Source organism: Sus scrofa, chromosome 10, assembly GCF_054392235.1.
Source record: "Sus scrofa isolate SSC_HxYL_T2T_F1_AM1 chromosome 10, Sscrofa_HxYL_maternal_Yorkshire_Landrace_v2.0, whole genome shotgun sequence".
NCBI lineage: Eukaryota > Metazoa > Chordata > Mammalia > Artiodactyla > Suidae > Sus > Sus scrofa.
In genome coordinates this window covers 33,467,497-33,476,608 of record NC_139392.1, presented here as the reverse complement: position 1 = coordinate 33,476,608, position 9,112 = coordinate 33,467,497, and the positions used below count along the sequence as shown (strand labels likewise).

General features: G+C 51.9%; 1 pseudogene; it reads right to left on the bottom strand.

Moving 5' to 3' along the window:
- LOC146398939 (sushi domain-containing protein 4-like) overlaps positions 1 to 9,112 on the bottom strand; it is a 60,880-nt pseudogene continuing 51,768 nt past the window's right edge.

The window sequence follows — 9,112 nt, the reverse complement described above, 5'->3', positions numbered from 1 at the left end:
TTATGGATCATCTTCCATTAGGGGGATCTCTGTAAAAGAAGAGGTGGTTATTATGTTAATCCACCAAAAAACACTGCCAAGATCTGGAATTGGGAGTTTTAGTAACATATCTACAATCAATCAATCAATTTTTAAAAAAAATTTAAGTCACACCCAGATGGGCAGTATCTCTGGAGCTCCGGGCTGCAGGTTTGATCCCTGTGGAGCACAGTGGGTTACAGGCGGATCAAGCATTGCCACAGCTGCAATGTAGGTCACAGTGTGGCTCCAATCTCATCCCTGGACCCAGAATGGCCAAAAAAGGAAAAAAAAATTCTTGAAATCAGCGAGAAGAAGAAAGAGTTAAGCACATAAACCAAGCCCTCTGCACAACATTATCCACTGGAACATCTCACACCCAGCTCATCAAAAATAAATTCTAAGGCTTCAACCATGCACCCTAACAGTCATACAAACCAAAAGGATGGTATGAAGTAGAGGAACGCTATGGGTAACCAGGAGAGACCCTGTTTCCACTCATGATTGTTGCTACTTCCTGTCAGTATCAGCTGGAATCAGTGCTTTGCTTGGCAAAGTGGGGCCGGTGCCTGCTCCCCCAGCAACAGAGCCCTAATTCACCTGATGCATTTTTACTATTTTCCCATGAGCTGCCATCTGCCTTTCCTTGCGATAGGCACATATACATCTTTCATTTTATACCTGGTACACATCACCTGTTGTATCCAGAACCTCTCCAGGGCTGGGCCCTCCTGCCTGCATCTGGGGCTTCACTTCTATCAGGTGTGTGTCTTCTGATCCTAAGCACCCCTCTCAGAAGCCCTGCCTAATTAAGTAAGAAAGGAGAAGAGCCTCCTGGCTCCCATGGATGGCCTGAGAGCCAAGTGTCTCCCACTGCAGCCTGTGGCTGGGTGCTTTTTTGTGCCTCCTGAAATTTCAGTTAATGGGCTCAGTGCTTGCAAGAGGAGGCTCATTCCTTCCTGAAGTGGCCTTGCCCATGGCCTCCACAAGCAGAGAGAGCAAGATGCCTTTATGCGAAGGTGGAAGCACTGATCTGGCTCTGAGCTCAGGTCAGGGAGGGGGCTGTTCAGGGGCAGCTCAGGCTCCTGGGCAGATGCTTACCATCGGTGATGGTGATGCCCAGGCTGGTGGATGCCACCTCCCCTGCCATACTGGGAACCATGTCAGGATTGTCAGAAGTGGGGCGGGTGCCCCCTTGACATGTGGGCTTTGACTAGACTCTGGAGAAGCTCCAAAGAGCCTAAGATGCTGTCACAGGTTTCCAACTCCCCTGGGCCAGTGTCTGTGTCCCCTGAGCTGGGGTACACTGGGGGGCTCTGGTGGTCCATGGGTAAGGGGCAGCCTGGCCCAGGGAGGCCAGGTACCCAGGGCCTAAGGCACTCAAGCTGCCACTCACAGCCTCATCATAGGACGGGAACACGACAGGCACACCATCCACCACCACAAAGTCAGGGTTGCTGCTGGAACTCCTGGGAGGCCCCCTGTGGGGAGGAAAGCAGTGTCAACCTGTCAGGGGACACAGGATCATCCCCCACTGCAAGTTGGGTCCCCAGAGGAGCCCTTCTGGGATGTGGTGCAGGAGCTTGAGCTTCCCTGGCAGGTCCCCTATGGCAGCTGGGGTCCCCCAGGCCCATGCTGCTGGCAGGAGGGGTTTTCTTTTCCTCACTCCTGCCCTCTGGCCTCCCTCTGCTCTTCCTCACCTCCTCTGGTCCCCACAGTCTCCTCATGCTTCCTTCTCCCCAATTTGGCCTCATGGCTGTAATGTCCTGGGCAAGGGACCATGTGGCCCATTCCCACACATTATCCAAAAGTGGCCCTGTAGTGTCCCTTGGAGGGCTGCTGGAAATGGAAAAGCTTGGCAAACTATGAAACCCAAGTGTCCCTTTTCAGTTACCCCTGGGCTGCTTCTGCCTCTTGTTTGTTTTCTGCTACAGTATAAAAATCACACATTTTTCATCAAGACAGAAAAACAACAAGAACAGGAACAAAAAGGAACTCGGAGCACCTGGTCAAGGTCTCTGGGCTCACGGTCGCCTCCTGACCCTGAGGGCACCTAAGCTTCACCCATGCTGCCCAGGAGTGTGGGTTACACTCATGGCTCCCAGCCTCGCCCTGGGCCTCCTGTCCCCAGAACCTGCAACACTGAGTGGCTGAGTGTGGGCATGTCTGTTGCCAAAGCCATAGCTCCAAGGACCACTCTGCTCCTGGCCCCAGAAGCACCAGGGGGGATAGTAAGTGGCCAGTGGACCTCAGATCCTTAGTCCTCTGTTTGGAACTGGTTCTGAGTGAGGTGACCAGAGGTAAAAGAGCAGAAAGAAAAGATAACCCAGCCGGGGGGCAGCCCCACACCCAGTGTGCCAGTACCAGGGGTTCCAAAACCTGAGGAACGAGACTCCAGACACTGGCATCTGAGGTGGAGGGAAGCCTCAGGCCACCTCCCTCTGATGCTTGAGTTTGAGTCCACTGGCTTTTCCCTTTTTTTCCCTCAATACATTATTTTTTTTCTTTCTACTGTACAGCATGGTGACCCAGTCACACATACATATATACATTCTTTTTTCTCACATTCTCAATCTCCCAGGACTCAGCAGGATCTCATTGCTAATCCATTCCAAAGGCAAGAGTCTGCATCTGTTAACCACAAGCTCCCAGACCATCCCACTCCCTCCCCCACCCCACTGGTCTTTTAGAGCATCTCGTTTAGGGATTCTGGTGGAGGGGGCTGGACCCACCCTTCTTAAGGCCACCCAGAGACTGGGGGAGCTTGTGGGGCCCATGCACCCCCCCAAAGGCAGGAACCCAGAGGAAAGGCAGAGTTTGCTCCAATTCTGTCTTCTCTGCTCTTTCACAGCCCTTGTTAGTAGATCCTGGACAAGCCAAGCTGCTCACCTCCCTGCCTCCGTGGCCTTATGCTGGCCTCCTTTCTCACTCTGGCATCCCTCCCTCCTCACCGTCCCTTTCACTTACAGGCCCCCTGGGTGAGCACCCCAATGCCTCTGTGCTCCCTTTTGCCTTAATAATGTCCAGCACCCAGACCCTCTGAAGTGGCAGCCCCTCCTCACCCCCCACTCCTCAGTCTGTCATCAGCATCTCTTCAGCACCTAGCCCTCTGGGACCTGGAGGAAAAAGTCATTCCTGGACCTGCCCCTGAGAATCTTCTTATCAATTTGCATTGCAGAGACCAACTTTCCTACAACCAGAGAGGAACCCAAGATGGAAAGACTCAAGGGGTTTTAAAAAAATGAAATTTTGTGAAAGAGTTTTAGGGAAGTTTTTCTTTTAGGGCTGTACCTGCAGCCTATGGAAGTTTCCAGGCTAGGAGTAAAATCAGAGCTGCAGCTGCCAACCTATACAACAGCCACATCAACTCAGGATCTGAGCTGCATCTGCAACCTCCACCACAGCTCACAGCAATGCCAGACCCTCAACCCACTGAGCGAGGCCAGGGATTGAACCTGTAACCTCATGGATACAGGTTAGTCTGCTTTGTTATGCTGAGCCACAACAGAAACTCAAACTCCCACCCCTGTACTTTCTTTTTTTGTCTTTTTGTCTTTTTAGGGCCACACCCACGGCATATGGAAGTTTCCAGCCTAGGGTTTTAATCAGAGTTACAGCCACAGCAATGCCAGATCTGAGCCACATCTGTGACCTACAACAGAGCTCACGGCACCACCCACTGAGTGACGCCAGGAATCAAACCCACTACCTCATGGTTCCTAGTCGGATTCATTTCTGCTGCACCACAAAAGGAACTCCCTCCCCTGTACTTATTAAATGACTTCTCCTTCCAGGAACAGTGATCCACCAGCAGTGGTGCTGAGTGGCTCTTGGTTAGAAGGGTGCTGCTGCGGTTTGTTCCAGACAAGCCACCAGAGGGGAAGGGGCACTGAGGGGGCCAGGCCACATCCAAGGGACCTTGACAAACTCCTCTCAAGTGGTGATGACAGGAAGGATGAAGACACTGACCGCATCTCACCTGTGCAGCACAGGAGCATGGGGACCCCCCACCCTCTGCCCATGGGTCCCCCCCCACATGCTCAGGTCCTACTTGCAGGTAGAAGCTCCTGAGTCCTGCCCTAGCTCCCCATCCAGAGCCTCTCCCCCTGCCTGGGACTTGCCACATTTCTGCACACTGGGTTTCTTCTTCTTCTTCTTCTTTTTTTTTTCTTTTTGCTTTAGAGCCACACCTGTGGCATATGGAGGTTCCCAGGCTAGGGGTCAAATTGGAGCTGTAGCCAACAGCCTATACCACAGCCACAGCAACACCAGATCCAAGCTGCGTCTGTGACCTACACCACAGCTCACAGCAACATCAGATCCTTGACACACAGAGTGAGGTCAGGGATTGAACCCATGTCCCCATGGAACCTAGTTGGTTTTGTTAACTGCTGAGCCACAACGGGAACTCCATGCACACTGGTTTGGAACCCCTGTTGAGTCACGCTCCTTGGATTTTGTCCCTAATTCATTCTGTGTATTTCTTATCCTCCTTGTGGCCTGGAAGTTCCAAGGTAGGTAACAGGCCTGCACATCGTGGACAATGGGGGTGCCCTGGGGGTGGGGGGGGGTGCAGCCCTGACTGTGCTCCCCCCCAATGATACCTGCTCAAGACCAAAAACCTGGGGCAAGAGGCAGACAGGGGCTCCTGGGGCAGGGGTGAAAAGAGGAAAATGAGTCTGTCTCCAGCTTGATGTTCTGAACTTGGACAGCCCAAAATCCCCAGGAATGTGTTTTTTCTTTCTCCCCTTTTTCCCCTTAGGAGCTTAGCTCTTCCCTCTTCAAGGCTGTATGTCCACTCTCTGTGGCTTGGGGTGGCTCAGGGTGCCAAGGGTCACCCAGGGCTGTGGCACTGACCTGGGGGGAAAGTGGGCCTTGAACTTCATCTGGAACTTCCTGGACAGGATGACGAGCAGCAACACCAGCAGCATGCTGGTGGCTGTGAGTGCCATGATCTTCCACATGGTCAGCAGCGTCTCATGGGAGCTGGGCCATGTTTGCTCTGCCAGGAGAGAAAACAAAGCAGCATGTGAGACACCTGGACCCCACTGGCATGGCTTCCCATGTGCTCATTGGCTGGACTTGACTTCTTTCTCTTCCCCAGCTCCTCTGAGCTGGTCCTCATTTGGAGGCCTCCAGATGCCTGTTAACAAGTGCTTCCTGCAGGCTGCCTTCAGGGGAAAGGCATGTGCCCAATGTGGGCAGAGCTGGGGGTGGGGGGTGCAGGGGGCATGCTCTGGCTCCCTGGTCTCCATGTGCTCACTCCCCTGGTGTGAGGAGACCAGTTCTAATGTTGGTTTGCTAGTAATTTGTTTTTGTTTTTCTTTTTTGGCCACCCAGAGGCATGTGGAGTTCCTGGGCCAGGAATCAGATCCAAGCCATAGTTGTTACCTTAGCCACAGCTGGGGCAACAAGCAACACCAGATCCTTATCCCACTGTGCTGGGGCCAGGAACTGAACGTGTGTCCCAGTGCTTCTAAGATGCCTTAAGTCTCATTGTAACACAGTGCGAACTCCAGGAATTAGTTATTAAGTATGAAGCATGGGTGGTTGCAAATAGCTTAATGTTTTTGCAGAGAGATCTGGTCTTATCCACAATAATATCATTTGTGTTCTGATAACACACCCCTGAGTGGAAGAAAAAGGTGGAGATATGCATCACTGGGTCACATCTGGGGCCTATGTCCCTGTCAGTGGAGGGGACAAGTTGGGGTGAAGGCAGAGTGCACAGAGACCAGGTCCTTTCACGGGTGATAGGGGTTTAGGGATCCTGTTCAGAGGGTCAGCATTTTAACCTGGGCCCAGGCAGGTTGATCAGGGCTTGAAATCACCAGCTGCATGCATCCTCAAAGATGAGTTTCCAGGTCTTGTTCCTAACACTGCGTGTGGGGGAAGAGGGACAGGGCTCAGGGTACAGCCACCGGCCACTCAGTGTGGTCTGGATCTGGACAGTCCGGGGGTGGCCTGGACATGCTCACCTGACTTGATGCAGTAGACTTGGTAGGAAAGAAACCACTCCCCATACTGGCAGGAGATGTACATGTAATCACTGGTGAGGCTGTAGCCGGGGTTGCAGTAAAACTCCACCACGGTTCCATGGTTGTAGCTCACACAAGGCCGTGGGTGGCAGATGAAATCACTCGGTTCACCATTGGAGGGAAGGGGCAGACTTGGGATGTGGGGGAAGATAAGAGTTTCAGAACCACATGCTCATCCTTGCCAAGCCCTCAAACCTGAGGTCAAGCCCAGATTACATGTCTCTCAGAGATGGGCTTATACGTTCATCATCAGACCTATTCATCATTGGCTTATTTACCAGCCAGCGAACATCAGCCCCCACTGTCCTTTCTGGGGAGGTCAGACAGAGCCTGTGATGAGATTCTGAGCATGCGCTGTCATCACACAGCAGACTGAAGCACATCATAAAGGCAAGGTTCATTTTACATGCAAAGGGGAAGACTAGTTAAGACAAAGTGTTAAGCTACTCCATTAAGGATGCCCACTATTATGTGCCAGACCACCTAGTAAATAAAATGAAGATGTCTATGGACCAAATCTTCACTGAAAACAACAGCTCTGCTGAGCATGTCTCTGTGGCTACAGGAGTCATTTGGGGCTGTCCAGAGCTCTGAATGTCACTAGACTGATTCTCAGATGCCCTCCAATGACACATATGAGGCTGTTCTGGTGGCTCTGCATGCAGGCCCAGGCCACAGCCTCCTGGGTGCCCTGACCAGCAGGGAGGAGCCCTGGGTCCTGGACTAGGTTCTGTCAGCAACACACTTTGTGACCTAGCAGAGGTTCCTTCACTACTTTAAGCCTTAATTTTCTCCTCTGTGAAGTGGAAGCTTATCCTACCCCCCCTTTTTTTTTGCTTTGCTTTTTAAGGCCACACCACAGCATATGGAAGTTCCCAGCCTAGGGGTCAAGTTGGAGCTTCAGCTGCCAGCCTACACCAGAGACACAGCCATGTTTGATTGGAGCCTTGTCTGTGACTTACACCACAGCTCATGGCAACACTGGATCCTTAAACCACTGAGAAGGGCCAGGTATAAAGCCCATGTCTTCATGGATATTAGTTGGTTTCATAACCTTCTGAGTCACAACAGGAACTCCCCCAGATGCATTTCTACATGGAAAAACAAAATGACACCTCAACCACCTCCGTCTGCCTGGCATTATTAGCACTCGGTCGCCCACCTGGCCAAAGATCCAGGAACTGGTTTTCCTGAGACAGGCTGCATTCCAGACCTTCTGAAGGAAAAGGCTCCTCACATTCCTGTCCCAGTATCCTTATTCTATTCTTTCCCTTGTTTCTGCATTTATTTAGCACACATTTTTTGGATGGCCACTGAAACTCGTTATTACATGGATCCCATCCCATGGGGCTTGCTAAAGTCAGATGATAAGTAAACAAGTGAATACTGATATGGCTGGATATGCCTTCTCTCTCTGCTGAATAAAACATTGACACCAACACACACACACACACACGTGGAGGTGACATGGTGACCTGCATTTCCACCCCCTGCCCCTGGCCCTGGGGGCTGGTTGGCTCCTGGGACCCAAAGGAGCCAGATGCTCTTTCATGGCCAAGAAGGTCTGAAATGTAAGCTGGCACTGGCAGTGGACAAGAGAACCAGGGCTGCAAAAGCTTCTAAAAGGCAAGGCTACCTGGCTTCCCCTGCAATGGAGATGGGCTGGGGACAGCTGATGTGTCCACCCCATGAGGGAGACACTGATGAGCCCCAGATACCAGAGCAAGGGCCCCAGGCTAGAAAGGGAGGCCAGGGTGTGCTGGGGGGTACATCCTGGGCAGAGGGGATGACACACAAGAGGGCAAGCTGTGGGCATGAAGACAGGAGGGGACTTGTGTCAGGAGGGAGGAGCAGCTGCCCACAGAGGAGGAGGGGCTGCCAGGGAGGTGAACATGCCGCTCCATGAGCCCCATGCAGGGAGCTGAGATTCTGTCCTAAGTGACAAGTACTTATAGTGGCCTAGACCTACTTTCATAAGCAGCTGCGAGAACAGGGAGCAGAGGTGATGAGGTTGGCATGGGGTGGCTTGGCAGGATAGTGGCAGTGAGTGACAAGTGAGGAGCATGATGGGACCTCTTTCAGAACCCCCTGATTCTACAACAGGCCTTGCCAAGAGACAGAATTAGGGGGACAAGGAAAGAATCAAGGATGACCCCAAGATTTCTGACATTAGTATCTGGGCGTGCCATTCATAGTATAGTATAGTATAGTGCCATTCATAGTATAGGGGTGCCATTCACCGTATCAGGTTTTTGTTGGTTTGTTTTGTGGGAAGAGAGGGGTGCCGAGCATCTGGCTTTACATTGCTCATGTCCAAGCTTCCAGTGAGACCATCATCCAAGTGTCAACCACCTGCAGAAAGTGCCATAAAGAACTCAGGAGTCATGAGCCTCAAGATAAGACTTAGGACCACTGGGCAAACTCACAGAAGGGGAGAGGGTAGAGAGAAAAGAGGAGTGGTCCCCACCCAAAGGCTGAGAAATTGGATGGATTGAAAGAGGCAGTGGCCAAGCTGAAGGGGATGTGTCACAGAAGCCAATAGATGAGCTGTTTGGAGGAGGAGGCAGTGGTTCCCAACAAGCTGAGAAAGATGGGGACAGGAGAGGGAGCCTGTGATAGGGATAGAGTAGCAGAGGTGGTTGTAGAAGCCCCAGTGGGGGATCACAGATAAGGCAGGAAACCTGGGAGAGGTTGAGGGACCACTGTAAGTTCATGAAAGCCATCAGCACAAGGCAGGCTTGCTTGACTTGTGGAGATGTAAGAACTGCCTCAGGTCATTGGGTTGGGGGTGGGAGGAGGTCTGCATTCAGATTCAGACCCAGGGCAGGAGTTTGAGGACCACCCTTCTGCTGATTTGAATACACACCCAATGGGATACTAAGGAGGATCTGCTACTCTAAGAAAGGAAGAGGCTGTCTTTTCCAAACCTCCATGTCCCTTGGATGATAAAACTGTAGCCCACTGGAGATCCTTTGTCAGAAACTTCCTTGCCTGCCAGCTTGCATCTCTCTCAAGCATCCTATCTCGATAAATCTGTTTCTTGCCTATCACTTTGT